The sequence below is a fragment of the Oryx dammah genome, unplaced genomic scaffold, assembly GCF_014754425.2.
Source record: "Oryx dammah isolate SB20612 unplaced genomic scaffold, SCBI_Odam_1.1 HiC_scaffold_4, whole genome shotgun sequence".
NCBI lineage: Eukaryota > Metazoa > Chordata > Mammalia > Artiodactyla > Bovidae > Oryx > Oryx dammah.
This window is the reverse complement of record NW_024070188.1, coordinates 81093696-81121682: the sequence shown is the minus strand read 5'-3', so window position 1 is coordinate 81121682 and position 27987 is coordinate 81093696. Positions and strand designations below refer to the sequence as shown.

At 42.8% G+C, this 27987-nt stretch overlaps 1 protein-coding gene across 1 annotated transcript in view; it reads right to left on the bottom strand.

Annotated features, from left to right (window-relative positions):
* SNX9 (sorting nexin 9) overlaps window positions 1-27987 on the bottom strand; it is a 90987-nt gene that overhangs the window by 62343 nt on the left and 657 nt on the right. The gene's annotated exons all lie outside the window — the stretch shown is intronic.

Below are 27987 nucleotides of genomic sequence, written 5' to 3'. Positions count from 1 at the left end.
AGGCCTGGCTGCTGCAGTTCATGGGGTCGCAAAGAGTCGGACATGACTGAGCGACTGAACTGAACTGAAGGCAGCTAAAATCTGAGAACAAACTACCAGAAAGGAGTTACTCAGGGAAAAAGCTCCAGAAACCTGCGCAAAGGTCTCCTTGAGCTGGTTGGTAAATACGGAACTGCACACAACTGGGCAAACTGCTTTAAGGCCCGGCAAAGGTCAACTCTTGGGAGCCGCAGGGTCAAAAAACTGTCAAGAGGTCAGGCAGAACCAGAAGATACTAGAGCTCTGACTAGCCAGAGAGGGAAATTCCATTGAATACACCCAAAGCATTTAAGGTAATAACCCCAGGCAGGCTAGGGCTAAAAAAGGCTACCCTGGACTCAACACACTCAGAAGTTACTCTTGAAAGAAAGGAACTGATGTAACATCACCCATAAAGTGATATATCTTGAAAGCAGCCAAAGATGGGGGCGAGAGCCAGACACATGCCACACCAAGGAGCAAAGAATGACCGCAGGTTTCTTATTAGAAACAATACAGTCAAAATCCACCTGTAAAGCCGCGAAAAATAACAAAACTGTCAACAGAATTCTGTGCCCATCAAAAACATCCTTCAAAACTAAACATAACACAAAGACATTTCCAGACGAAAGCTAAATTTGTCACCAGCAAACCAACACTACCAGAAATATTAAAGGAAGCTGTTTAACCAGAAGGAAAATGATACCAAACACCTGAATTTACACCAAAAAAAGAGCGCCAGAAATAATATGTAGGCCAAAAAAAAAAACACACACAAACCTCATCGTTTAATTTCCGTAAAAGATATCTGACTTTAAAAGTCAGATAACTGACTTTTGAAACAAGAATAACCACAGTGTAAAATGTACAACAGAAAACAGCACAAAGGTCAGGAAGCAGATATAGAAACGTGGTGCTGCTGCTAAGTCACTTCAGTCGTGTCCGACTCTGTGCGACCCCACAGACAGACGGCAGCCCACCAGGCTCCCTCGTCCCTGGGATTCTCCAGGCAAGAACGCTGGAGTGGGTTGCCACTGCCTTTTCCAATGCATGAAAGTGAAAAGTGAAAGTGAAGTCGCTCAGTTGTGTCCAACTCTTAGTGACCCCATGGACTGCAGCCCACCAGGCTCCTCAGTCCATGGGATTTTCCAGGCGAGAGTACCGGAGTGGGGTGCCATCGCCTTCTCCATAGGAACGTACTAGGTTCTCATAGCATGCGAAGTGCTGTATTGTTATCTGAAGTTAGAAATGTGTTAAGATACCAATGCATACTGTGAACCTAAGGGCTATCATGGATGGATGGATGGAAGGAAGAAAATAAATACTCCAATTAAAAGACAGATTGTCAACTTGATAAAAAGTAAGACCCTGGGCTTCCCTGGTTGCATAGTGGATAAGAATCATCCGCCGATGCAGGGCACAATGGGCTCAATCCCTGATCCTCGAAGATCACACACGCTGTGGAGCAACTAAGTCCATGCACCGCAACTACTGAGCCCACGGCTCAAGAGCCCATGTTCTGCAACAAGAGGTAAATATATAAAAGAAAAAAGATCTGCAGATACGCTATTTATGAGAAATGCACTTTAAAAGACAGAAAACTTGGAAGGTAAGAAGAGATGGCAGCACTACTGCGGGGACTCTAGCTCACATAAAGAGCCAGGATGGGGTGCAGAGGAAGCGCACACAGACCTCCCACCAGGACTGAGTCACCAGGTGGAGAAGAACCAAGAGGCAGGATCCCTGACCGCTGGTGGACCTGACTCTGGCTGTGCGTGCAAGCAGCAGGCAGGCAGATGGCACTGCAAAGCTCCTTCTGCCACGAGAGACAGGGAAGGAAGACAGCTGGTCCTGGGAAAAGGCCAGTTTAACAGAATATATGTATTTCAGAAAGTAGACAAGAATTTCACAAAACATAGTAGGCAAACTTCAATGTCAGGAAAAAAAAAAAAAGGTGCACCAGGTACTGGATTTACTCTCCAACTTCAAACAAGTCAAACGCCAACCAAAATCTAAGAATCAGCTCAGCAGCTCTGGAGAGTGATCCTGGAGAGAGTGAGGATGAGCCCAAGAACTGGGGAGGGGAGACCAGGCAGAGGCTGTTGATGCGCGAGTGGGGAGGCGATGGAGGCCAGGGTTCACAGGGGAGGGTGCGGGAGAGGAAGGGGCCGCACACAGGCCGCCCTGGAGACTTGCGGAGGGACCATCGCTCAGAGTCCCCGGCTGAGAACTGATCAGCGCGCACAGCAAGAAAACCACCCAAGGAGCACGCAGGACAACCTCCAAGGGTGTAATTAAGAGATATGTAGGATACGCGCTAGCATTTTGCAAAATCGACTTTAGTTTATAAAATCAAGACATTTATGCTTGCCTGGAAAACGGTAAATTTACATTACATCTATTTCACCATGATTTTTAAAAGCCCATGCAAATAAGTGGTACAATGGTGGGGGAGGGGAACACAACTAACGTTACCGTGATTGCACTATGTTCCTTCTATGGAACTAGCTTTCTGTGGCTGATGGTACACCCCCTAACACATGGACAGCCCCCAGCAGCTAGCAGTAATGTGGGTTTAAAAGTCAAAGAAACAAAGATGTAATCTCAGAAGTGGCCTGCCAGAAGTGTTAAACAAAGTAAAATACTTTCAGTGTAGACACCAAGCATACAAAGCAGATGTGATGAGCTTCACACTGTAAAACCACTTTAAATTTTTTTGCTTTAGGGCACTTTTGGGGGCTTACATGTAAGCACATGACCTCAGCTGTAATTTCAAAAAACAGGGACTTCCCTGGAGATGCACTCGTTTGGATTCCGTCACTGCCGAGGGGGCGAGTTCAGTCCCTGAGAGAACCGAGATCCTACAAGCTACAGTGTGGGGGGAACAAAAAATGAAAGGAAGGAAGGGAGGAGAGGAGAGGCCAGGAGAAAACTCTCACAGACTACAAAGATAACCGCCCCCTACGCTATATACTCAGAGGCTCTTAGCCAGTTACACTTTCTAACTATTCCATGATTTTATTTAACTTCTCTGCTCTCTCCTCCTTCTTAGCATTTAAACCACTCTTTAAAGAATTCCTACTTCAACCCCAAATACTCCTTGGACCTATGTCTTCTCTTAACATCTCTAAGAAATCTGAATTCATTGTGCGTGCACGCTCAGTCGTGTCTGACTCTTTGTGACCTCATGGACTGTATTCCGTCAGGATCCTCTGTCCATGGAATTCTCCAGGCAAGAATACAGGTGTGGGTTGCCATTTCCTCCTCCAGAGGATCTTCCCAACCCGGAGATAGAACCCAGGTCTTCTTTACCACCATGCCACCTGGGAAGCCTCAACCCCAAATATTCCTCTGACCAATGCCTTTTCTTAACTTCTCTAAGAAATATGAATTTATTACTTTAATTTACTTTCTTACTGGAGTATAGCTGGATTTAGTGTTAATGTCTGCTGCATAGAAAAGTGATCCAGTTATATATATAATCTCTTCCATATTCTTTCCCAGTATGATTTATCACAGGACACTGTTCCCCATGCTACACAGTAGGACTTTGTTGTTTATCCGTCCTATATGCAATAGCTGGCATCTGCTAACCCCCAACTCCCAATCCATCTCCCCAACCCTGGCAACCACAAGTCTGCTTTCTAGGTCTGTAGTCGGGTTTTGTTTCACAGGTTAGTTCATTCGTGTCTTACTTTAGATTCCACATATAAGTGATAGTGTATAGTATTTGTCTCTTTTGGACTTAGTGTGATAATCTCTATGTCCATTTAAGTTGCTGTAAATGGCATTATTTCATTCTTTTTCATGGCTGAGTAGTATTCCACTGCATATATGTACCACATCTTCTTTATACCTTCAAAAGAAATTTGAATTTTAAGACAAGCTGTCCATGTTCACTGTGTCTACCCCATTTGCTGCTCACTCTTCACCCCACAGTAGCCGAGCTTTGCCTGTGTAAGGACACTGGAATGGCTCTGTCAAGGCCACGAGCAGCCCTCTTGGAGGGAACTAGTGGACCTGCGGGGCCTCAGCTCACTCCGCCTCCTGGCTGCATGGGACACCGCTGTCCACTTCCTCCTCCTTGAAACATCCCTCCCTTTGCATCACCATGTGGGACCGCTTCTGACTCTCTTCTCTCCTTTCTCAGGCTTCTTTTTGGAGGCAGGCCACCCTGTAAAAAGTTCATGTTCCTGGGATCCGGTGCTCTTCTCACTGGACATACTCTCCCCGGGTGACAGTCACCCTGACAACTTCCACCTGCCATCTTTATACTGATGAATCCCACATCTGAACACACCTCCCCTCTTCCCTGACTTGATCAAATCCTGCTCGTTTTTCGGGCCCCTTAATTCACTGAGATTTCACTTGTGGGAGACATCCTATGACCTCCGAAACCTGCTGGGTCTCTCCTCCAGGCTGCCTTTGGGCTTACACTGTACCTCCCCACGCTGTACTTGCACGGTGTTATTCCTGCTTGCTGACCTGTGGTGCACCTTCTGCTGAACTGTAAGTTCCTTCTCTATCGTGTTCAGCACAGCGCCTGACACAGCAAGCACTCAAATACATATTTATTAAAGGAATGAATGATTAATCAATGTACTGCACAGTTTGGTATCTATGACATAACAGGTGTTTGATGCTCAAGTTAATGAATTCATTGCCATTTCCAAGTAAGTTTTACTTATTTCAGTTTTGAAGTTATAGAAAATAGTTTTCTTGAGATGAAAAACTTCGTTTAGTCTAGGGTTACTGCCCCAGCTAAAGAATCAAAAACCATTTAACAGGCAATCATATATCCCTTAAGTTTATAAACTAAGCTCTGTTTCGCAAAGTGCCAACGCTTGTCCCGAACATTTCTTAATTATACTTTACCTAAATCTCTACTGTGACTGTGGGGCGAGAATTTCCCCACAGCATTCTAGGCATTTTCTGCTTAAAGCCATCAGAGACCATATTTAAAGTCTGCACTCCCCTGGGATCCTCTGTGGTTACTAGAGCAGCTGATCGGATTCTAGACAAAAGCTAGGGGGCAGGCACACATTCATTTGTCAACCAAATACATAACAGGCAGTTACTACTGCAGGGCTCCGTCCTAGGTGGACACAGTGGTGAAAAGCATCAAGGTGGCTCCCTCCCCTCAGAAGTGTTTGTTTTAGGAGGTGTACAAGGTAATGCAGGTGGTGCTGGTTTAGTCACTAATTCATGCCCAACTCTTTTGTGACACCATGGACTGTAGCCTACCAGACTCCTCTGCCCATGGAATTCTCCAGGCAACAATGCTGGAGTGGGCTGCCATTTCCTTCTCCAAGGGATCTTTCTGAACCAGGGATTGAACGCTTTTCTCCTGCATGGCAGGCAGAAGGTTCTTTACCACTGAGACACCTGGGAAGCAGGTGGTAGAGGTACTGGTAAAGAGCTCAGTCAGTTGACACAAGAGTAACAGACTGGTGGTGGCTACTTTGAAATGGGTTGCTGGGGAAGGTCACTTTTGAGGAGGCAACATGGAAGATAGGAAAGGCCAGGGAGGCCTGGTGTGCTGCAGTCCATGGGGTCGCAGAGTCGGACTGCGACTGAGCGACTGAACGCCAACATCTGAGCTGACACCTATGAATGAGGGTGCCAGCCTGTGACAAGCAGAGTCTGGGGGAGGACGCAAGGCCAGCTATGGCAGAGGGGCAAGTGCAAAGGCCCAGAGGAAGCGCTGTGCAAAGCTAAGTGTAAAAGTACAAACTGGAGGTCAAATAATACAAAGGTCCATTTACGAACAGTTTTAAAAAATCAGCCTTTCTTTTTAGCAGGGCTTCTCCACTGTGTCTATAAACTAGCATTCAGGAGAGAAAAAAAGAGAGTATATTACTTATATAACCTATGAATAAAACACACTGAAAATGAGCTACAGGAATTAAGCACTACAAAAACCAGAGCATTTCGCTTTTCACTTTCATGCATTGGAGAAGGAAATGGCAACTCAATCCAGTGTTCTTGCCTGGAGAATCCCAGGGATGGGGGAATTTGGTGGGCTTCCGTCTATGGGGTCTCACAGAGTCGGACACGATTGAAGCGACTTAGCAGCAGCAGCAGCAGCAAAACCAGGGCAGAAGCTGTGTTGTGTACTGTGCAGGCCTCCCGCCTCCTTCCTGGGCCCGTGGTAGGAACGACTGATCGGCCAGCACAGCCTGTGCACAGCCGCAGTCCCTCCAGCAGTGCCCTCCTAGCAGCCTCTGCTTATCATCTCTGTCATAAAAGTGCAGTAATCAAAAGGGATAACTTTTTTTTTGGGGGGGGGGCTACATTTGCAGGATCTTAGTTCCCTGACCAGGGATTGAACCCATGTCTCCTATAGTGGAGGCATGAAAAACCACTGGACCACCAGGGAAGTCCCAAAATGGATAAAATTTTTCAAAATAATTTTTGTTAAAAACTCCTAAAGAATATATGCCTCACGGTCCTGCTTTAATAAATGACACATTTTCCTGGTTTCAAAAAGACTGCCCTAACAGTATAATTCCATCATAACCATCTATTACTGGATAAGAGAAAAGACATCGGATACTTGATTTCTAGACCACATCAGTCACACAGAAAAAATGACAGATGACCTGCAAGTCCCTCTGGACCTGTTTGAATTTAAATTAACCATCTTACACTGTTGTTGTTGTTCAGTCACTAAGCAGTGTCCAACTCTTTGCGACCCCATGGACTGCAGCACACCAGGCTTTCCTGTCCCTCACTATTCCTGGAGTTTGCTCAAACTCATGTCCATTACGTCGATGATGCCATCCAACCATCTCGTCTACTGCTGTCTCCATCTCCTGTTCCCAATCTTTCCCAGCAACAGGGTCTTTTCCGATGAGTCGGTTCTTTGAATCAGGTGACCAAAGTATTGGAGCTTCAGCATCAGTCCTTCCAATGAGTATTCGGAGCTGATGTCCTTTAGGATTGACTGGTTTCTCCAATTTGAAAGCATCGATTCTTTGGTGCTCAGCCTTCTTTATGGTCCAACTCTCACACTGGTACATGATTTCCGGAAAAATCAGAGCTTTGACTATACGGAGATTTGTCAGCAAAGTGGTACCTCGGCTTTTTAATACACTGTCTAGGTTTGTCATATCTTACATTAATCTATTTAAGTGATGGGAACAGACGCTACTATACTTAAGGATGGACTTCCTTAAGGTGACTCGGTGGTAAAGAACCCGCAGGAGAGGTGGGTTCAATCTCTGGGTCGGGAAGATCCCCTGGAGCAGGGAATGCCTGCCCACTCCAGTACTCTTGCCTGGGAGATTTCATGGACAGAGGAACCTGGTGGGCTGCAGTCCATGGGGTCGCAGAGTCGGACACGACTGAGTGACTGAGTACACACACAAGCACTATACTTAAGCGAAATGCATAATCTTCACTCAAAATGATGTTTCTCCTTAAAGCCATCTACACAAATACACACACAGCGGGGTTACAGGACGAGCAGGGATGGCTGTTTTAAACTGACACTTGGATGAAGGCCAGTACTCTTAACTACGATTTATTTTTATCAGTGGTTCCTCTTTAGGGCACTTTCTCTTCTAAATTCATATAGCTACTATAACTCATCACAGAAATACAGCTGCTGTTTATTGTATCAGAAGTATAAAGTTAAAGATACAGTAAAGTAAGATTACCAGAGAGAATTAAGTTAGGGAAATACAATATAATGTGGAGAGCTGACAATGTTTATTACACCAAAAAAAAAAAAAAAAAAAAAACCCCACCAAAAAATGGAAGAATGAATCATACTTAGTCAAACGAAGAGATTTAGACCAAACAGGCATCAAGAGATGGAAAAATTCAGAATGAGGGAGTCATCACATGCAAAGATGGAGAAGCCAGAAAAACTCCCTGGTGGTCCTAACCAGATGCCTCCCACAACACAGGAAATGGACCTCCAACCAGGTTTTTGCCAGCATCCTCTTTTCTCTTTCTAGTTGGTCCTTCCTGAAACTAAAAGCCCCTACAAAAAGAGGAAACCAAGCAAATGAGGAAAGGTGAAGTGGGACTAAGTGTTTCTAGGTGGGACGCACTTCACATGTGTCCTTCCTTAATATTCAAAACAACCCCCAATGGTATTACTCAGTTCTGCAGGAGAAAGAGCAGCTCGTATCAATTACATACATCAAGTAACCTGTTTTGAGGCAGAATGCCTGGCCAATGAGCTGGAGTTCTGACCAGCTCTCTGCCCTGCAGTAAATAATGTCAGTTGCCCTGGAGTGGGTGGGCTCTTCCCAGCCCCATCTTTCCTCTCAGCCAGTCAACCCAGCGCCCTGCTGCCAGAGGCCCTCTCGGTGAAACCAGCATCGCGTCACATATCAAAAAGTCCTAACAACAAACACCTTGTTCCCTGCGATCAAGCTCAGATCCATTTCCCTGGTGTTCACCATCCTCCAACATCTACCACCACCCTAAAAATCTAGCCCTGCCCCCAACTCCACAACACCAAGCCCTCTACAATCACCTTTCTTCTCTCACACAGAATCAGCACTGCGGAGTGCTCACAACATTCATGCCCTCCTCTCCCCTCTTCACTGGGGGGTTAAAATCCACCCCCATTTTGTTCAAGTTTTCATCCTTCCCTCTCGTGAGTCAGGTAAGGTAACCCCATGTCTGACTCCAGGTACTGATCTAGGCCTGATGAGCCAAGGCCCCAGTATTTCTTAATAGTGGTGCAGTTAACGCTGGCCAAGGGGAGGACAATTCTTTATACTGTGATGATCCTGGAAGTCATAAAAAGCTTAATGTCCTTGTAAGGGATAAGAAGGCATAATTACAGACAGGGAACCAACAGCCCAGAGTGACTAATTTATTTACGGTTAGTGAGCTAGAAAGTAGCAAAGCTGGAAGTGCAACCCAGGACTGTCCTCTCCAGGACACCCAGCAGGCTCCCAACTCTCACTCAGGAAGTCATCCACTGAACACCCACAACAGATCATTCCGAGAGGCTATAAAAACAAGCCGCCGCCCTCAGAGGCTAGTGGGAAAGACCAAAGATTACAGCAGAATCAGAGAGGATGCGGAGCCTTTGTCGTTTAGCCAGGATCTTTCATTTCTCCATTGAGTATGGTCTTGTAGCCTGTTCATGAGGTTCTCGTGCCAAGAGTACTAGAGTGGTTTGCCATTTCCCCCTCCAATGGACCATGTTTTGTCCGAACTCTTCGCTATGACCCGTCGATGTTGGGTGGCCCTGAGTGGCATGGCTCATAGCTTCACTGAGCTACTCAAGCCCTTTCACCTCGACAAAGCTGTGATCCATGAAGGCACAAGGGCCTCAAGAACAGAAGCTCTTTACTTATTTTATATCCTCTGTGGTAAACCTAATTACCTCAGTTGCAAATTATTATAAGCACTGAACACTGGCTAAACTGAAGTGCCAAGAAAGATCCTGTCCCATCAGCAGCAGCAGAATATTTTTTTCCAAAGGATTAAGTCTTCCCTACTTTTCAAGTAGAAGGAAAGACTAACACACAAACTGTAATTACCGAGTTCTCCATACTTGTAAGATCTTCTAAATTTAAGGAGTTATGATACCATTTTCTTAGTAAAACAGAAAATGGTACATTTACTCAAGTAAACTACACTTTTGTTATTCATTAGATAATTGTCTAAAGTTCATTTTCTTTGCAAACGATACTGAAAAGCACTTCTGATAATCGCTTAAATCCTGATATGGCACTAGGATACTGACTGACTAAAGGCAGCTGATCACGTTAAAGCAGTATCAAAAAAATACTGAACTTACTACTACCATCAATCCTCCTCAAAGTCTGATGGGTCCATGAGATCCACAGTCTAACCTAAGCAATCCCAGGTAACCAGCCACAAATCTTAACTTATTAATTAGAGTACCACGACTGGCCTATTAATAAGAGTGCCACGCAGCCTGTGTTCCACGGGGCCAATCTGTCAGGGTTACTGAGGTGCTCTGTGTTCTGTGTAAAACACAGGATGTGTGTGCATGCTAAGTCCCTTCAGTCATGTCTGACTGTGACCCCCATGGAGACACCACCAGCTGCCTCTGTCCATGGGATTCTCTAGGCAAGAAGACTGGAGTGGGTTGCAGGGCCCTCCTCCAAGGGATCTTCCTGACCCAGGGATCAAACCCCCGTCTCTCAGGTGCCCTGTATTGATAGGTGGGTTCTTTACCACTGGCACCACGTGGGAAGCCCAAAACACAGGGCATGCTGAATGAACTCCTGCCCTGAGAGGCTACTCCCTAATATACAGGGGCTGTTCTGACCCCACCAGCTGAAGCTGTTCTTGTAGATAAGCAATTGAATTATTACATAAGCTAATGAAACAAGAAAAAAAGAGTATTTCTAAGAAAATGAAGTTGAAGGAGGAGCCTTGATTAAAAAAAAAAAAACTTGTTAGAAAGCTTTCTGTCAAAGCAAGCACATCAGAAACAACAGTTAAATGGGAGGTAACAATTTTAAAAAATCTAAAATTTTTGCATTCACAATACATGAAATTGCTTTGGAACTCTTTAAGTTCTTTAAAAGAAGATGGACCACGTATACAAGATGGATCACCTGGAACTATAATCAGAGGCACATACTCCCAAGACCAGACCCTGGCTTTCTATCAAAGGACTGGTAAATAAATGGATATTTAAATATTTTGTTACAATAAGATGGTTAGTATTTCCTTTTAAATCTTCATTTTCATCCACTTTTCAATCAACTACAGGTACCATCCGAAGGCTGAAGGCCAGGCCTGTCTTTCTCCCCCATGAAAATGCGTGTATAACCCCACTGTTCTCAGCTCTAGTCCTGGGCAGCCTTCTGGGGCCTGCACCACCCACTGGATACACAGGTTGTAGGAGGGCCTGTCTGCTGAGGATTTTGTGACGTGTGGAGCTGACAAGAGGAAAGCAACATACCTATCCTAAAACCTTTGCGTTAGGGATAGTCACACTCCCTATGGCAAAATCCATTTTAAATTAACACTGGCAGATTCACACAAATGCCAATCAGTAATAGCTTTAAATATCATCACCTAAGCGTCTAGCTAAACTAGACAGCACTGTCCTCACCTTAATGCTTACCAGCCAGCAGACAATTTATGAACGTGTTCACACCGCACACCATCAGCCTGGATATCTCAAGATGTTAAAGATTTATTATGAATTTTTAAATAGGATACTAGGAATTGTTATATGTTTTTAAAATCTTATTTTGGAGGTAAACACTGAAATATTTATCATGAGACAATATGTCTGGAATTGCTTCAAAATACTCAGGGACGCAATCATTCTCCAATTAAAAAAATAAATAATCAAGGAAAGGGAGACTGGGAGAGGAAGGTCAAAGGAAACAAAATCGGCCAGGAGCCGGCAGTTGCTGCATCTGCCCATGCACACACAGGGGGTTTACTGTACTATTCTTCTTTTGCCTATGTTTGGAATTTTCATAAATAAAAATTTAAAAATAAAGGATTATACCAAACTATTTAGATAATATCTTAAAAACTCTCAGATGTGGAGTTTTTTTAACTTAAATTTTATTGTCATACATTGACATGACTCAGCCAGATGTGGAGCTTTTAAGCCCAAATAATATGAAATTTCATTAATATATTGCACACCAGAAAGAAAAAAATCACAAAAAACAAAAACACATAATGGAACCAGAGAAAGAATTAAGATTTATTGAATCTCAAACTCCTACGCCGGGCTGATGCTGCTTCGTCTAAGCCCGTGAGAACATTCTGACCCAATTCTCACTGTACCAGTTGCTTTCTTACACTACTGTTCTCAAAACTGCTGAGGCTTCAGGAAGTTTACATAAGAAACTGCTTTAGCAAGCAGTGATTCCAATTAGAAAAGGAATGAAGTCGGCTGTAATTGGTTATAAATATTTCTACATCTGCTTGTAATCTGCCAGTCTGGAGCTATCTTACTTACTCTCTGGGTGAACACCGGTCAAGTCGACAGGAGGGTGACAGCCAAACCCACTGTTTTATAGCCCAAAGGGGGAAGTGGTCTGAGAAGGGGATGCACTTACTTTCAGCATATCCAGGAGAAAAGACAGAACGGAAAATTCAGTATGTTAGAGATGCTTTAAATTTTATTTTAAAATTATTTTCAAGCGACTGGATTGGGATAGTCCACATACATATATAAAAGGATAATCCACGGATCCTCCTGTGCACTGATTGGCTTAAGTGGAGCACAGGATTTTCCTAGTACGACTTTAATTAGATAAAATCAATACAGTTTAGAGAGGGGATCAAGTAAGACCTAAGCCCAATATGAAAGTGAACAAGGCATTAACTCCCTGCAGTATGCTTCGGGCTTAATAACGGCGTGCGGCATGCATGCTCAGTCACGTCTGACTCTTGGTGACCCCATGGCCTTAGCCCGCCAGCCTCCTCTGTCCATGGGATTTCCCAGGCAAGAATACTCGAGTGGGTTGCCATTTCCTCCTCCAGGGGATCTTCCCAACTCAGGGATCAAACCTGCGTCTCCTGAATTGGCTGGCAGACTCTTTACCACTGAGCCGCATGGGAAGCCCTAATAAAGGCAAGCTCAACTGAGAGAGAGAGAAGGAAAGAAAAGAGAGAGAAATAAAGGGAAGGAGGAAGAGAGAGGAAAAGAGAAAAGTCAGCTAGCTGCTCCTGGAGTGCCAAAAGCCCTCCTGTGGTTTCACCTCGAAGAATGAATGCCAAAGCCCTCCTCATCACTCACACTCACTCAGCAAGCTGCGGGTCCGGCCACATCCGAGGCCCAGCTGGCCACGTGATCTCCCAGACCTCTGGGTACACTCTCCCCAGGGGTAATGCCTTTTCCTTTAGAGATGGAAATTTCGAGGCTTCCCTGGGATCTGGACTTGAGGGTCACCTTCCCAGAGGCTTCCTTGGCCACCCCACCCCACACTGTGGGCATAAACACGCACATGTTCTCACCCCTCACCAAGTTCTCTTCTCCCAGTTGAATTTTTCTGATTTCTTTTTTACTGCCATCTCCTCCATTAGCATGCAAGGCCCAGGGGAGCAGGGATTTTTTTGTCTGAGTGCAGACACTAAGACACTAATTTAAATCGACTTAAAATTATTCTCTCTAATGTTGTATTCCTAATGCTCCAACCGTTTCTGGCCCATGGCTGGTGCTCAATGATTTACTGAAGGTAATAAAAAAACCCAATGGTCTACCACATGAGGATCCAACGAGATGTACTATCTGTGAACTTTGTAAACGGATCTGCTAAACACGTGCAGTGGTTTTATAACAGACTTTCCAGCAAGGCCAATCTCATTCACACTTGTTCTCTAAGCCTCTAACATTCTGCCTTGTTTTTATCTTATTTTCATGTATGCAAGATAACTGACTAGAAATAACAAGGCACACCAAGGCAATGGCAAAAAAGAATCACCAGCCCCTCTGTCCATGGAATTCTCCAGGCAAGAATACTGGAATGGGTTGCCATTTCCCTTCTCCAGGAGATCTTCCCGACCCAGGGAATGAACACAGGTCTACTGCCTTGCAGGCAGACTCTACTGACTCAGCCTCCAGGGAAGCGCAAGAATACCGAAGATCCCTTCCTTCCTATTACACCTAACCCTCGGTAAGAGGAGAAGAATTTGAGCTACAGATCACACAGCTGAATCTCCCAGGAGGATGAGGACAGAAATGGCTGTAAATGGTTACAGAAAAATTAAGTTCTATTTTTCCCCCCACCTGGATTGTGCATGGAACGCACACCTGAGTTCCTATTATTACTTGTATGTTACAGATGAGGAAAATGGAACATTAAGGAACTTTCCAAAGTAATACAGGTATATGTGATTGGGATTTGAACCCAGCCTCCCAATCTCTCTGCTGTTCCACCCATACTACAGTGAAATACATAAATTTCATGATCACATAGAACTCATTTTTAATTCACTGCATCTCTATAGGAGACATGACACAATGTCTCTTCTAAAGATAAGATTCAAGGGAACTCAAATGGCAATAAGCTCTTAGCAATCACCTTTTTATGTAATAGCTAACTTCAATCATAGAGAAATGCAAACAACCTCAAGATCAATTCATTACATATATACATACATACATACATACATACATACATATGGGCTTCCCTGGTGGTTTAGATGGTAAAGAATCTGCCTGCAATGCAGGAGATCTAGGTTCAACCCCTGGGCTGGGAAGATCCCCTGGAGAAGGGAATGGCAACCCACTCTAGTATTCCTGCCTGAAGAATCCTATGGACAGATGAGCCTGGAGGGCTACAGTTCATGGGGTCACAAAGAGTTGGACATGACTGAGCGACTAACACCTTCTTCACTTTCCTGAAAACTCACCAGCTGGGAATCTCTAATCTAGAATAAACTCTTGGTGCTGCAAAGCAGGCACATGAACACTCCAAGTATTTTAACTGATCTGCTAGCGTGGAAATCAAAAGGAGCAGATCCATTTCAACCGTTGGGAGATGCTGTGTCCAAGGATTTAGAAGGGGCCGAGTCACAGAAACAGATTATCTGCAGGGCACATGTTGTTCACTGGACCACAAAAGTGGCTTATTGTCTAGTCCCAGATAAAAACTGAGGTCACAACTAGGCATGTTGGAAATGCAGGCCTTCTTTGACAAGTATTCTCTGTACTGCAAAAGCAGTCGCTCTAATAAGGAACTGTTTAAAGGACCTCAAACTAAACGTGTCGTCACTTATTTAAAGCTTCCCTGGTGGTCAGATGGTAAAGCGTCTGTCTACAACGTGGGAGACCCGGGTTCGATCCCTGGGTCGGGAAGATCCCCTGGAAAAGGAAATGGCAATCCACTCCAGTACTATTGCCTGGAAAATCCCATGGACAGAAGAGCCTGGTAGGCTTACAGTCCATGGGGTAGCAGAGAGTTGGACACGACTGAGCGAATCCAATTTCCCTTTCACTTATTTAACACTACACCCTCATCTCAAGCAGAGAAATGATCTGTATTACGACTGACGTATGTCGGAGTAATTCACTAGTTTTTATTTTCTCATAAATTCTTTCAAACTGTAGCCTCTTTTCCGACATAAACTCAAGTTTTACGTTTCCAATGACAGTAAACCCAGCAAAACACAGGGAAGGTCTCACTTCCAAGCCCAGACCCTTATGCCGTCACTGGGCACTGCACGCGCTTCTACCGCAACAACGAGAACTCTGAGTCCAAGAGACTCACGTGTCTGCTTTCCCCACTAGATTATAAATTCTTTGAGTAGAAAAATGGATGCACTGTTCACTTACAGAATTTATAAGTTCTGGAGAAAGACTGTTGAATGAAATAACATGCTTTTGATGTCTGGTAGCATACTTAATATATCCCAGAGATACCCCTTGATATTTATGTACAATAATATTCTAATGTTAACCACAGAACATGAAAATCAAATGTATTCCTTCCATAACTGACATAACTAATAGTGTATGCTGTTTATGGACCAGCAAGAAGACTGAATGGTATAAATGCCATTTCACATCATCTGGAAATACAAGGATTTCACGGCATTTTTCTGCACCATTCATATACATACATGGATTCCTGTTGATAGTGCATAGGCAAGTTGCATGAATGCAGGCTACTTTCTGAAGCAAACTTGCATTCATGCGTATGAGTCCTAGACCAACTTAATTATCAAACGTAGGTTTTTCTAGTTAGGGACAATATTCTTTGTTTTCTCTGACTTTAAAAACATCTGCCATTTTACTTTTTTGAGGCATCAATGTGGGCAAACAGGAAAGTTTAATGTGGTGAAATTTAAATTCATCAAAATTAAGTATAGGTGCACACAAGATTTAAAAAACTGGATTTACACAAATATAATTTTGATTACAAAATAATTAAAACACAGGATCCTTTTACACAGTAATCTCCCCTAGTGAATTAAAACTCACTATGACTATACAACCACTTCGGGAACATATGATACAAAGCAAATAAATCTGGACTGATTTCTGTGAACTATAATGATATTCAAAACTGTATGGCATGTTTTCTGGCTAACCAAAAAGCAACAAGAAAAGTAACAACCAGTCACAGTCACTTCACAGCCATAATAATCAGAGACTCTAACAGATGAAGCTATTTTGCACATAATACAAATAACCAATCAGTACAACGCTGAAAAAAGTTACTGAAAACCACAAATTGATAAGAAGCAGAACAGTTTTTGAGAATACCAATTTTAAAATTTTCAGCCTCGCTTGAACTCATCAGATTAGAATACTTTAAACAAGAAACAAATACTTACTGCACACAGTATACTAGAGCCCACCTACTTTACAGTCCACAGTTCTAGAGATGAACCGGGGACAGAACCCAGGTTCTTACTTGCTTTTTCCATCTTCTGCAACATTGCTTCTCTAAGTGTGGTCCCCAGACCTCCAGCAGCAGCATCACCTTGGAACTGGTGGAAATGCATGTTCTGGTCCCACCTCCTGAATCAGGAAAACTCAGAAATCAAACAGCAATTTTCGATTTAAGGGGCTCTCCAGGTGGGGGACATTTGTTGAACCATGTGGCTCAGATGGTAAAGAAACCACCTGCAATGCAGGAGACCCAGGTTCGATCCCTGGGGTGGGAAGATCCCCTGGAGAAGGAAAGCACAACCCACTCCAGTACTCTTGCCTGGAGAATCCCATGGACAGAGGAGCCTGGTGGGCTACAGTCCACGGGGTCACAAAGAGTCGGACATGACTGAGTGACTAATACTTTTACCTTCACATTACAGGTGGGGGGCTGCGATGCAGTTCAGGTACCATAGCTCTACCATTAATGCCTAAACATTATCACCACTCATAAAATATGTATGCACTTTAGTGGAAGTCCAATTTCTTTCTTAGATGGAAGTTTATTACCATTGCCATCATCTTCTTTGCAGGAGAGATTCCTACCGAGTCAGAGAAGAAGGGAGTTTTGGGGAAAATAATTAATACTCAAATTTTAGAGAACAATCTTCTATCACTTTTGTAATATAAACTATAAGAAGAGTATAGGGAAATGGGTTTTTACTTATCAAAAAGGGGAATGGGTTTTTAAATCCTATAGATACCGCAGTAAAGATTAGAACCATCTTTATTTTTTTTTTAGAACCATCTTTAATATTAGAATTTTCAAAAACAATCCCCATAATTTTTTTTGCTATCATGGCTTAAATGATTAAAATGGATCAATCTTATGTAACTACAGATTTCATAGTCTAAAGTCTATTGGTTTCCTAGGTTTTCTGGTTTCAAGAAACTGAATATACTTTACTTAATAGTTGGAAGAAGAAATGGCAACCCACTCCAGTACTCTTGCCTGGAGAATCCCATGGACAGAGGAGCCTGGCAGGCTACAGTCCACGGGGTCACAAAGATCAGACACGAATGAGCGGATGTACACAAATGGCAATCATGAGACAAAGGAAGCCTGACATACCAACAAAAAGACTAAACTTTAAATTCAGCTCTTCACTCTCAAATCTTACGAGGGTCGGGAGTGAAGAAACTGCTGCTGACTCACAAAGGAGTCCTTTGAGCTCCTGAGGGAAAGAGTTCAGAGAGGCAGGTAAAACAAGAAGAGCAATTTTCCAAAAACTTCAGGTTCAATGCTGGTTAGTCAGTAAGTTTTAGCCATTTTTAAAAGCTTAAGAAACATACTTTTTCTCCTTTGGAATAAGAAAATATGGTGCTTAAGGAAGAAAAATTAATTTTAAGTTTCTATTTGTAATACTGAATATATTAGCATTTTCCTACTGAAGTGCCCCTTACTATGTATAAGCATTAACTGAAAAACTTTTTTTTTATCTTAGCATAATTGAAAACAAATTAACAGAAGGTGGATAAATTTGGAAGTCAGCTTCAGAGGTTCTGGTTAATGACAGTAAGTTCTTAAGTTTAAAAAAATTAACTTGTTTTCTTCCTTATTTCAAAAACGATAAATATTCATTACTCAAAATTGTGAGAATACAAACAAGATGAAAAAGAAGTTCTTAAGGGAGAGTTGCATGTATGTGGACTCTGCAATCCCATGGACTGCAGCCTGCCAGGTTCCTCTGTCCCTGGAATTTTCCCGGCAAGAATCCTGGAGCTGGTTGCCATTTCCAACTCCAGGGGATCTTCCCGAGGATTGAACTCATGCCTCTTATGTCTCCTGCATTGGTACGTGGGTTCTTCACCATTAACACCACCTGGGAAGCAAGCCTTGCTGGCTTGAGAGGCTGCAGCAGGAGCCCCATGTGCAGACAATATCGCTTCCGGGCGAGGCCAGGCCGTCTAGACTGAGGCCCTAGGTGGAGCACAGGGCTCGGCATGGAGCTCACTCTCCGCCCAGAGGAAGCAGTCAGTGAATGATGACCGTTCCCAGGATAAAGTGCATTTTTTGCTTCATTAACTAATGTCTAAAATTCTGTGTCCCCTTGATTTAAATGTCCCACCTGACACAAACAGGTGACTTTTGAATCCTGCCTCTGCAGGTAACACTACTTACTATATGACTCAGTTTTCAGATACTAAAAATAGCTTGGAAAAACTGAGTCATACTGAATAACATCCTCAAGCACTGTATTTACAACACCTAAAAATGAACAAGATGGGCTAAATCTATCATGTGTTTTTGATAATCAGAAGGGGAGAAAAAAAAAGAAAATACCAATTGAGACGTGAAATGCCCAGTCTGTTATTTTGATGGTTTAAGGTTTGGTTTCAAGTGAAATGCTTAACAACTCTGCTTTTCCACCGTTCTCCCTCCAAATAACAGATTAACACTGCGCAGATATTCCATTCCTTCACTTTTCAGCCTGTTATAAAGATGTTCTGACTTGGATTTTGTTCTGGCATGCAGGGCAGGCTGATTCCCTGAACTGCCACCAGAGTGAAGCTCTGAAGTGCTGAATAAAATATTAAAAGCAAAAGACACACTCCCCCACACACAAATAAATACCATTTAAAACACAATGCTGAGTCAGCACAAAAGGAAAGGCTCTAGAAAGGTGAGAGGAAGTGAGAGCAGAAACTCTGGGAGGAAAACACGTTGAGACAGGGTTCCGCCCCAGGAGGCTCCTCCAAGCCCTGGGGAGCCAGAGTTTGGGTCTGGCACTAGTGGTAAAGAATCCGCCTGCCAGTGCAGGAAACACAAGAGACAAGGGTTCAATTCCTCGGTCAGGAAGATCCTGTGGAGGAGGGCATGGCAACCTACTCCAAGATTCCTGCCTGCAGAATCCCATGGACGGAGGAGCCTGGCAGGCTGCAATCCATGGAGTCGCAGAGTCGGACACGACTTAGCCACTGAACAACAACAAAGAAAGAACAGTAAACTGAAGGTGGGAGTCACAGAAATTATCCAGATGAGGCGCTAAGAAAGCACGACAGGTTGAAAGTTGGGAAGTTAGAATCTGCTGGACCTTTTCATGCTAATTAGGGTTCCAGAAAGAGAGAACAGAAGAGGCAATATTCCTGAAATAGTCACTGTGCATTTTCTAGCTGCACTCCCCACTGTGCTAGCTAGTAGCCACATGTGACTATTTAAATGAAAATTTTAAATACAGTTCCTAGGTCACACTAACCACACTTTAAGTTCTCCTTAGCTTTGCGTGGCAGGAGGCTACCACATGGGACGGCACCAATGTAGAACATTTCCATCATCACAGAAAGTTCTACGGAGCTGCACTGTTGCAGAACTACTGAAACACACATCCTCAGATTCAAGCTACCCAATAAATCCCAAGCTATAGAAATAAAATCCACACGCGAACCCGCTAAGGTGGTACCACAAAATACTGAAGATACAGAGGTCTTAAAAATGGGCAGAGGGAAGAGTCGGACCATCTATTCAGGAACAATATTAAATGCTGACTTCTGAGCAGTATCTTTGAAATCCAGTAAGAAACTGGAAATAACAGAACTCTGTACCTAGAAAACTATTTTTCAAGCACAAGGCAAAACACATTTTCACACATAAGAGGTTTTACCGACAACAAACTCTCCCTAATGGAAACTTCAAAGAATCCACTTTAGGAAAAAGGAAAATTATCCCAGAAACAACTGAAATGTAAACAGGAATAGTAAGCAAAGATATGGTAAAAGTTGATTAAATCTAAGTAAGCATTAACTGTATTAAAAAAAAAAAAAAAAAACTAACGTCTAATTTGTGGCACAGAAGATAACCAAAACGCTAGGCAGCAACCAGGTGTGTTGGGAGAGATGACTGCAGCCAGGCAGCCTCAGGTCTCTGTAATTCTGGAGGAGGGTCATGAAACTGAGTACTACTTTAAGGCAGAAATAGTAACATAAATGTTTATGACATACACATATGAAAAAAGTGACATACAAGCATACCTCCTTTTATTTGTTTTGCATTATTGCACTTTTCAGATATTTTGTTTTTTACCAATTGAAGGTCTGTGGCATTAGTCTGGAACCAACCCACAATGGATATGACCTAAATCAAATCCGTATGATTATACAGTGGAAGTGAGAAACAGATTCAAGGGATTAGTTCTGATAGACAGAGTGCCTAAAGACCTATGGACAGAGGTTCGTGACATTGTACAGGAGACAGGGATCAAGACCATCCCCAAGAAAAAGAAATGCAAAAAGGCAAAATGGCTGTCTAAGGAGGCCTTACACATAGCTGTGAAAAGAAGAGAAGCGAAAAGCAAAGGAGAAAAGGAAAGATATCCCCATCTGAAGGCAGAGTTCCAAAGAATAGCAAGGAGAGATAAGAAAGCCTTCCTCAGTGATCAGTGCAAAGAAATAGAGGAAAACAATAGAATGGGAAAGACTAGAGATCTCTTCAAGAAAATTAGACATACCAACGGAACTTCTCATGCAAAGATGGGCACAATAAAAGACAGAAATGGTATGGACCTAACAGAAGCAGAAGATATTAAGAAGAGGTGGCAAGAATAAACAGAAGAACTATACAAAAAAGATCTTCATGACCCAGATAATCACGATGGTGTGATCACCAACCTAGAGCCAGACATCCTGGAATGTGAAGTCAAGTGGGCCTTAGGAAGCATCACTACGAACAAAGCTAGTGGAGATGATGGAATTCCAGTTGAGTTATTTCAAATCCTAAAAGACGATGCTGTGAAAGTGCTACACTCAATATGCCAGCAAATTGGGAAAACTCAGCAGTGGCCACAGGACTGGAAAAGGTCAGTTTTCATTCCAATCCCAAAGAAAGGCAATGCCGAAGAATGCTCAAACTACTGGACAATTGCACTCATCTCACACGCTAGCAAAGTAATGCTCAAAATTCTCCAAGCCAGGCTTCAACAGTACATGAACCATGAACTTCTAGATGTTCAACCTGGATTTAGAAAAGGCAGAGGAGCCAGAGATCAAATTGCCAACATCCGCTGGATCATCGAAAAAGCAAGAGAGTTCCAGAAAGACATCTACTTCTGCTTTATTGACTACGCCAAAGCCTTTGACTGTGTGGATCACAACAAACTGTGGAAAATTCTTCAAGAGATGGGAATACCAGACCACCTGACCTGCCTCTTGAGAAATCTGTATGCAGGTCAAGAAGCAGCAGTTAGAACTGGACATGGAACAACAGACTGGTTCCAAATCGGGAAAGGAGTACGTCAAGGCTGTATATTGTCACCCTACTTATTTAACTTATATGCAGAATACATCATGAGAAATGCTGGAGTAAGCACAAGCTGGAATCAAGATTGCCGGGAGAAATATCAATAACCTCAGATATGCAGATGACATCACCCTTATAGCAGAAAGTGAAGAAGAACTAAAGAGTCTCTTGATGAAAGTGAAAGAGGAGAGTGAAAAAGTTGGCTTAAAGCTCAACATTCAGAAAACAAAGATCATGGCATTCAGTCCCAACACTTCATAGCAAATAGATGGGAGAAACAGCAGAAACAGTGTCAGACTTTATTTTTTTGGGCTCCAAAATCACTGCAGATGGTTACTGCAGCATTGAAATTAAAAGACGCTTGCTCCTTGGAAGAAAAGTTATGATCAACCTAGACAGCATATTAAAAAGCAGAGATATTACTTTGTCAACAAAGGTCCGACTAGTCAAGGCTATGGTTTTTCCAGTAGTCATGTATGGATGTTGAGAGTTGGACTATAAAGAAAGCTGAGCACCAAAGAATTGATGCTTTTGAACTGTGGTGTTGAAGAAGACTCTTGAGAGTCCCTTGGACTGCAAGAAGATTCAACCAGTCAATCCTAAAGGAAATCAGTCCTGAATAGTCTTCGGGAGGACTGATACTGAAGCTGAAACTCCAATACTCTGGCCACCTGATGGGAAGAACTGACTCACTGGAAAAGACCCTGATGCTGGGAAAGATTGAAGGCAGCAGGAGAAGGGGATGACAGAGGATGAGATGGTTGGATGGCATCACTGAGTCAATGGACATGAGTTTGAGAAAACTCCGGGAGTTGGTGATGGACAGGGAAGCCTGGCATTCTGCAGTCCACGGGGAAGCAAAGAGTCTGGACTGAACTGAACCCACAACATACCCAAGGTATGGGAGCAAACCTTCTGAAGGTAAGGAACAAACCTTGTAAAAAGTTGAGGGGCTGTGGGGAGTCCTCAGTCAATCTGTATATGGTATCCAGATATCCAAACACAGAATAAACACAAATAAGGCAAACAAAACCCTCTAGCCACAAAGATTGCCAAACAAGATGAAAAGGTAAGATTCAGCTGTGGGCTTTTATATATCAGGAAAATATTTATCAAAAAAAAAGATAATTTCTTATCAAAAAAAAGAAAGATAAATTCTTATCAAAAGAAAGCCAGTGAAATCATTAACTTCAGACAAAATTACCTTTAAGAAAAAATGCATTATAAAAAGGGTCACTTCATAATAATAAAAGGTCCAATTCACCTGGAAGATAATATTAATCCTAACCTTAGAGAAGATTTTAAATCCACCATTTTAACATCTCTGTCAAGTACACAAAAGACATTAGATACAACAGATTAAGTAGAATTAGGATACAGATGGAAACAGCATAGTTAATAAGTCTGTATGGACATATATAGAAAATGCATGTATATACATTGATTAGGCAATGTATACTTTTTACGCACAGGTATAACATTTACAAAACCTGACTATACCCTAGGTATAAAGTTAGCATCAGCAAATTTTCAGGTGTGTTATTAGTATCAATCAGATTCCCTGATCATAATGAAATTAAGTTTGAAATCATTAACAAAATGATAAATAGAAAAACCTTATACTTTTGGAAAGTAGACATTTCTAACAATTCACAGGTTAAAGATATCTCTTTTTAAAATCTCAAAAGTTGTGAAGTTTGTTTCAATTATCTTAAAATATAAGAATAAATTTCTCATGTAATAACTAGTAAAAACTGATTTATTTAAAAGACATGGCCAACACGTAAGCTGTAGGTAAATATTTTCCATTGTGCATGCATACTTAAAATTTTCTTTTACTAAAATGCACAATTAAAAGGATAAAAGCTAACAGGTGGAGATAAATCATTTTAACAGCCACTTATCTCACTGGAAAATCTTTTTGCTCTTTCAAATTGGAGAGGGAGGAATGGAGACAAGAAAACTCAACATTGATTTGTGGAATAACAGTTTACTAAGAGCCTGGTCTGTGTCTGATACAGGTGAGCACACACAGTCCAGCCTCCAGGGGCGGACAGCACCCTAAAGGAGCAGTGGGCAGGGAAGCACACGTAAGATGCCCGTCTGGACGAAGGAGGTGACCCTGGTAATGGGTCAGGAGATCAGAAAGCTTTCTGTAGTAATGCCTTGAGCTGAGATACAATATGTAAAAGAAGGCACATAAGTGAAAAGGCCAGAGAATAGCATTCCAGAAAAGAGGAACAGTGTGTGCAAAGGTACAAAGTTCCGGTGGGCAATCAAACTAAAACTGTAATTAAAATTTCAGATGGATGGTCAATATAAAAGCAGGGTACAGCATAAATTCTGCAAAATTTTTATGCTTTCTCATCTGCTTCTTCTTTAATAAGAAACTGGTTGATGTTCCTACAGTCATAGAATTTTTCTGTGATATACAAATACTGTCTAGATACTCTATTTATGAAGACACTTCAAAATATAGTGAAAGTGAAGTTGCTCAGTCGTGTCTAACAGCTTTGCGACCCCACGGACTGTAGCCTACCAGGCTCCTCATTCCATGGAATTCTCCAGGCAAGAATACTGGAATGGGTTGCCATTTCCTTCTCCAGGGGATCTTCCCAACCCAGGGATTGAACCCGGGTCTCCTGCACTGCAGGCAGACGCTTTACCATCTGAGCCACCAGGGAAGCATATAGTACTATCATGCAAAACTGAACGGTTACCATTTTACATACTGTTCAACAAAGAAAACTATCAAAAACAACTAAATCTTTAAGACCCTTTAGAAAGCTATTTCTACTCTCTTCTTCAATAAAATTCTACAGTAAACAGGTTTTTGCTCAGGAGAGACTACAAAGTATGCTTTCTAAACTCTTCTCACTAATATGTATCATGTAACAGTCTTGAGCAATACTGGTAATTTCAATATTACACCTTCACTCCATTCAACCAAACAAGCACTGTAACAAATATACAACTTCAGATACTGGAGATGGAAAGAAAAATTTAAAAAACAAAACCAAAAACAGGGATTCTTAAAATTTGGTTCCAATGATTACTCCTAAAAGTGTAGCTCAGCAGTAAAGAACCCGCCTGCCAATGCAGGAGAGGCAAGTTTGATCCCTGGGTCAGGAAGGTCCCCTGGAGAAGGAAATGGCAACTCACTCCAGTATTCTTGCCTGGAGAATCCCATGGACAGAGAGGAGTCTGGCGGGCTATAGTCTACGGGGTTGCAAAGAGTCGGACACAACTTAGCAACTACACATGTAACAACATAAAAGGTGTCTACATAAGCACAAAAGGATTCAGATTAGTTCCAAAGGTTAATTGTGACATGGAAATTACAGCTAAATTACACAGCTACGGACTAACTTCCATTAACTATTTCAGGTCTCTTTTGCTATAACCTGGCAGAAGAAAAAGAGAGAAAAAGAATTTCTTTCCCTTAAATAATTTATTCCTAAGTCTACCATATGACTATGTAAAAATACAACCTGGAGTTCCTAGAAGTCCAGGCTACACAATCATATTAGCCTTTTGTTGTATTTATTAAATGCGACAAGATGGGGACTCAAGGTGAATTCAGCATTCTGAGTAATGATTAGAAACAAGAACAGATCATTTCTTTCAAGTGTGCAGTTACTGATTAATTTTCTTTGGCAGCAAAGAACTAACCAATTCAAGTTTTTCTTCTAAAAGATAATTTCTTTCTATTGTGAATATACCAGTGTAGTTTTCTAAAAAGCATGATAGTTCAAAGATAACTGTTATCTTCATGAAAACATGTAAGAGCATTACATCAGAAAATTATATTAGAAGACAACTGAAGGCATTTTCTGACACTACCTAAAATATCCACAAATTCTGTTTATTTCTCATTACTTAATGCTTGTGGCAAGAGCCTGAATGCCATTTGATCCAATTTTTAAAAAGTCAGACAATATTACTTAGTAAAAAATATATTCTTATTCGCTCTTACTAAAAAGTTAACCTAACCAATTAAAATTAAAGAAAGGAAAGGAAAACCCTCAAACTACTCAGATGCGGGTAATGGTATGGATGGAAGGGAGTATGAACCAAAACAAGGACAAATCTACTCTCTGGGAACAATTAAAAAAGTGAAACTTCGTTTGATGTAAGAATCACCAGGAACTGGGAAAACTGAGGAAGACTCCTATATAAGTGCTTCTCCTTTGTTTTTGAAACCAGAAGTGGCTTGTCACAATGTAAACATGGAAAGGAGTACCATGTGGAATAGTGATTAGAAAGGTGAAAAGAAGTGAGGACAAACACAATTCAAGTTTAGTACAAAAACTATTCTAATTTTATGGAAAAACACCCACTCCAGTATTCTTGCCTGGAAAATTCCATGGTCAGAGGAGTCTGACGGGCTACAGTCCTGGGGTTGCAAAGAGCAGGATGCAACTGAGCATACAAGTTCAGGCTTAAGTATCAGATAAAATTTTCGTTATATATACCAGCACTAGTTGCTAAGCTGAGTCCCATTGAATGGACAGTCTAACATGGGGCAGTAGATCAGGGTGCAAAATATCAAAACACTGACCATCAAAGGAATAGCTATCTACCATAACAGCTTTCAAGGTTGTAAGATGAGTGCAAAATAAAACGTGTAATTGGTAATTTAAATGTTTGGCAACAAACCTCAAAACCAAATTTCCTTAGAAATATTTGATCTAAAGTTTTCTTTCTAAAAAGATCAATATGAAATGATACATGTTAAAAAGGTAGCAAAGTTCTATCGCATCTAAGAAAACCAAGATAGCGTCTCAAGTGAATTTAAAGTCTCTCAGTCGTGTCCAGCTCTTTGCAACTCCATGGACTGTAGCCTACCAGGTTCCACCGTCCATGGGATTTTCCAGGCCAGAATATTGGAGTGGGTAACCTTTCCCTTCTCCAGGGATCTTCCCAACCCAGGGATCGAACCCAGTTCTTCCGCATTGCAGGCGGATTCTTTACCAGCTGAGCCCACCAGGGAAAATAGAGCTTAGCCAATAATAACAAGAAAGTAATTATTTCAGTACCACTTCCCTGGTGGCTCAGACGGTAAAGTGTCTGCCTACAATGCGGGAGACCCGGGTTCAATCCCTGGGTTGGGAAGATCTCCTGGAGAAGGAAATGGCAACCCACTCCAGTATTCTTGCCTGGAAAATCCCATGGACGGTGGAACCTGGTAGGCTACAGTCCATGGGGTCGCAAAGAGTCGGACACGACTGAGCAACTTCACTTCACAATTATTTCAGTAACAGCAGGCAACAGGTTCCCCGGATAAGAATCTCCATCAAAAAAAAAAAAGGCAAAAAAACACCCTGTACCTAAACAGAAACAGAACACAAAATTTCACAGATCTTCGAAAGGGGTTTTAAATTTATCAGTTTTCTAAGTTTTCTCTCTCTACCAAAACCAAAAACCCAACAGCAACAAATCTAAGGCTTTCACCAACCCAAGAAGTGAGGTTTCAAAAATAAACACGGTAGAGGGTTCTGATGTTAATAAAAGGGACATTACTAAAACTATTTCCAAAGTCAAACAAAAAGTCAACTCAAACCCCACCCCTGGCTCCTGGAGGGGAGCGTGGCTTTCCCTAGTCAGTGGCCGTCGAGAACTAAACGCCCCAGCCCCAGGGAGCTAGGGGAGGAAGGTAGCGAAGGGTGAACGCTAATTTCGCCGACAATACTGTAAAATAAGCAAACCACCGCTCCTGGCCAATTAACTAAGCGCGACTCGAAGTTCCATCACGTAATTCGGGCCTGGACCTTTTTTTTTTTTTTTTTTTAAAGCAAACAACGTAATTGAAAGCAGAGTCATTTCCCTCTTGGTATTTTATTCATGCTGGAAATAACATTCAAATCGAAAAGGTAGCAAAACAAAAGACAGAGAGAAAAAAAAAAAAAAAAACAACACAAGAAAATTGAGGGAAGTGGAAGCGCGCGGGACGTTTCACTGGGGTTTTTTTCCCTCCTCAGGAGCCTTGACTCTCCGGCCTGCATTTTAAATTCCCAGTCCGGCCGGGCGCGGGTCGGACCCCCGAAAGCGGCCCGCGGCGCCGGGGGGTCCCACCCTCTGCGGAGGGAGGAGAGAAGGCGGCTCCCGCGGCGGCGGCGGCGGGCCGCGCGGAGCGGCGGAGAGTGGACTCCACTCGGGACTGAGTCGGGGGCTCCCGGCGGGCGGGCAGCTCCTCAGGGCGGGCGCCGGGCAGCTGCGGGAACTTTCCCTCCCTCCCGCCCGGCCGCGGCCCACACGCTCAGGCGCAAACTTTGCAGACGGCGCCGCGAGCGGCCGGGGTCCCGCCCCGCGCCCCCCAGCCGAGCCCCCGCGCGTCCCGGCCCCGGCCCCTCGTCCGCCCTGCGTGCCCCGAGCCCGG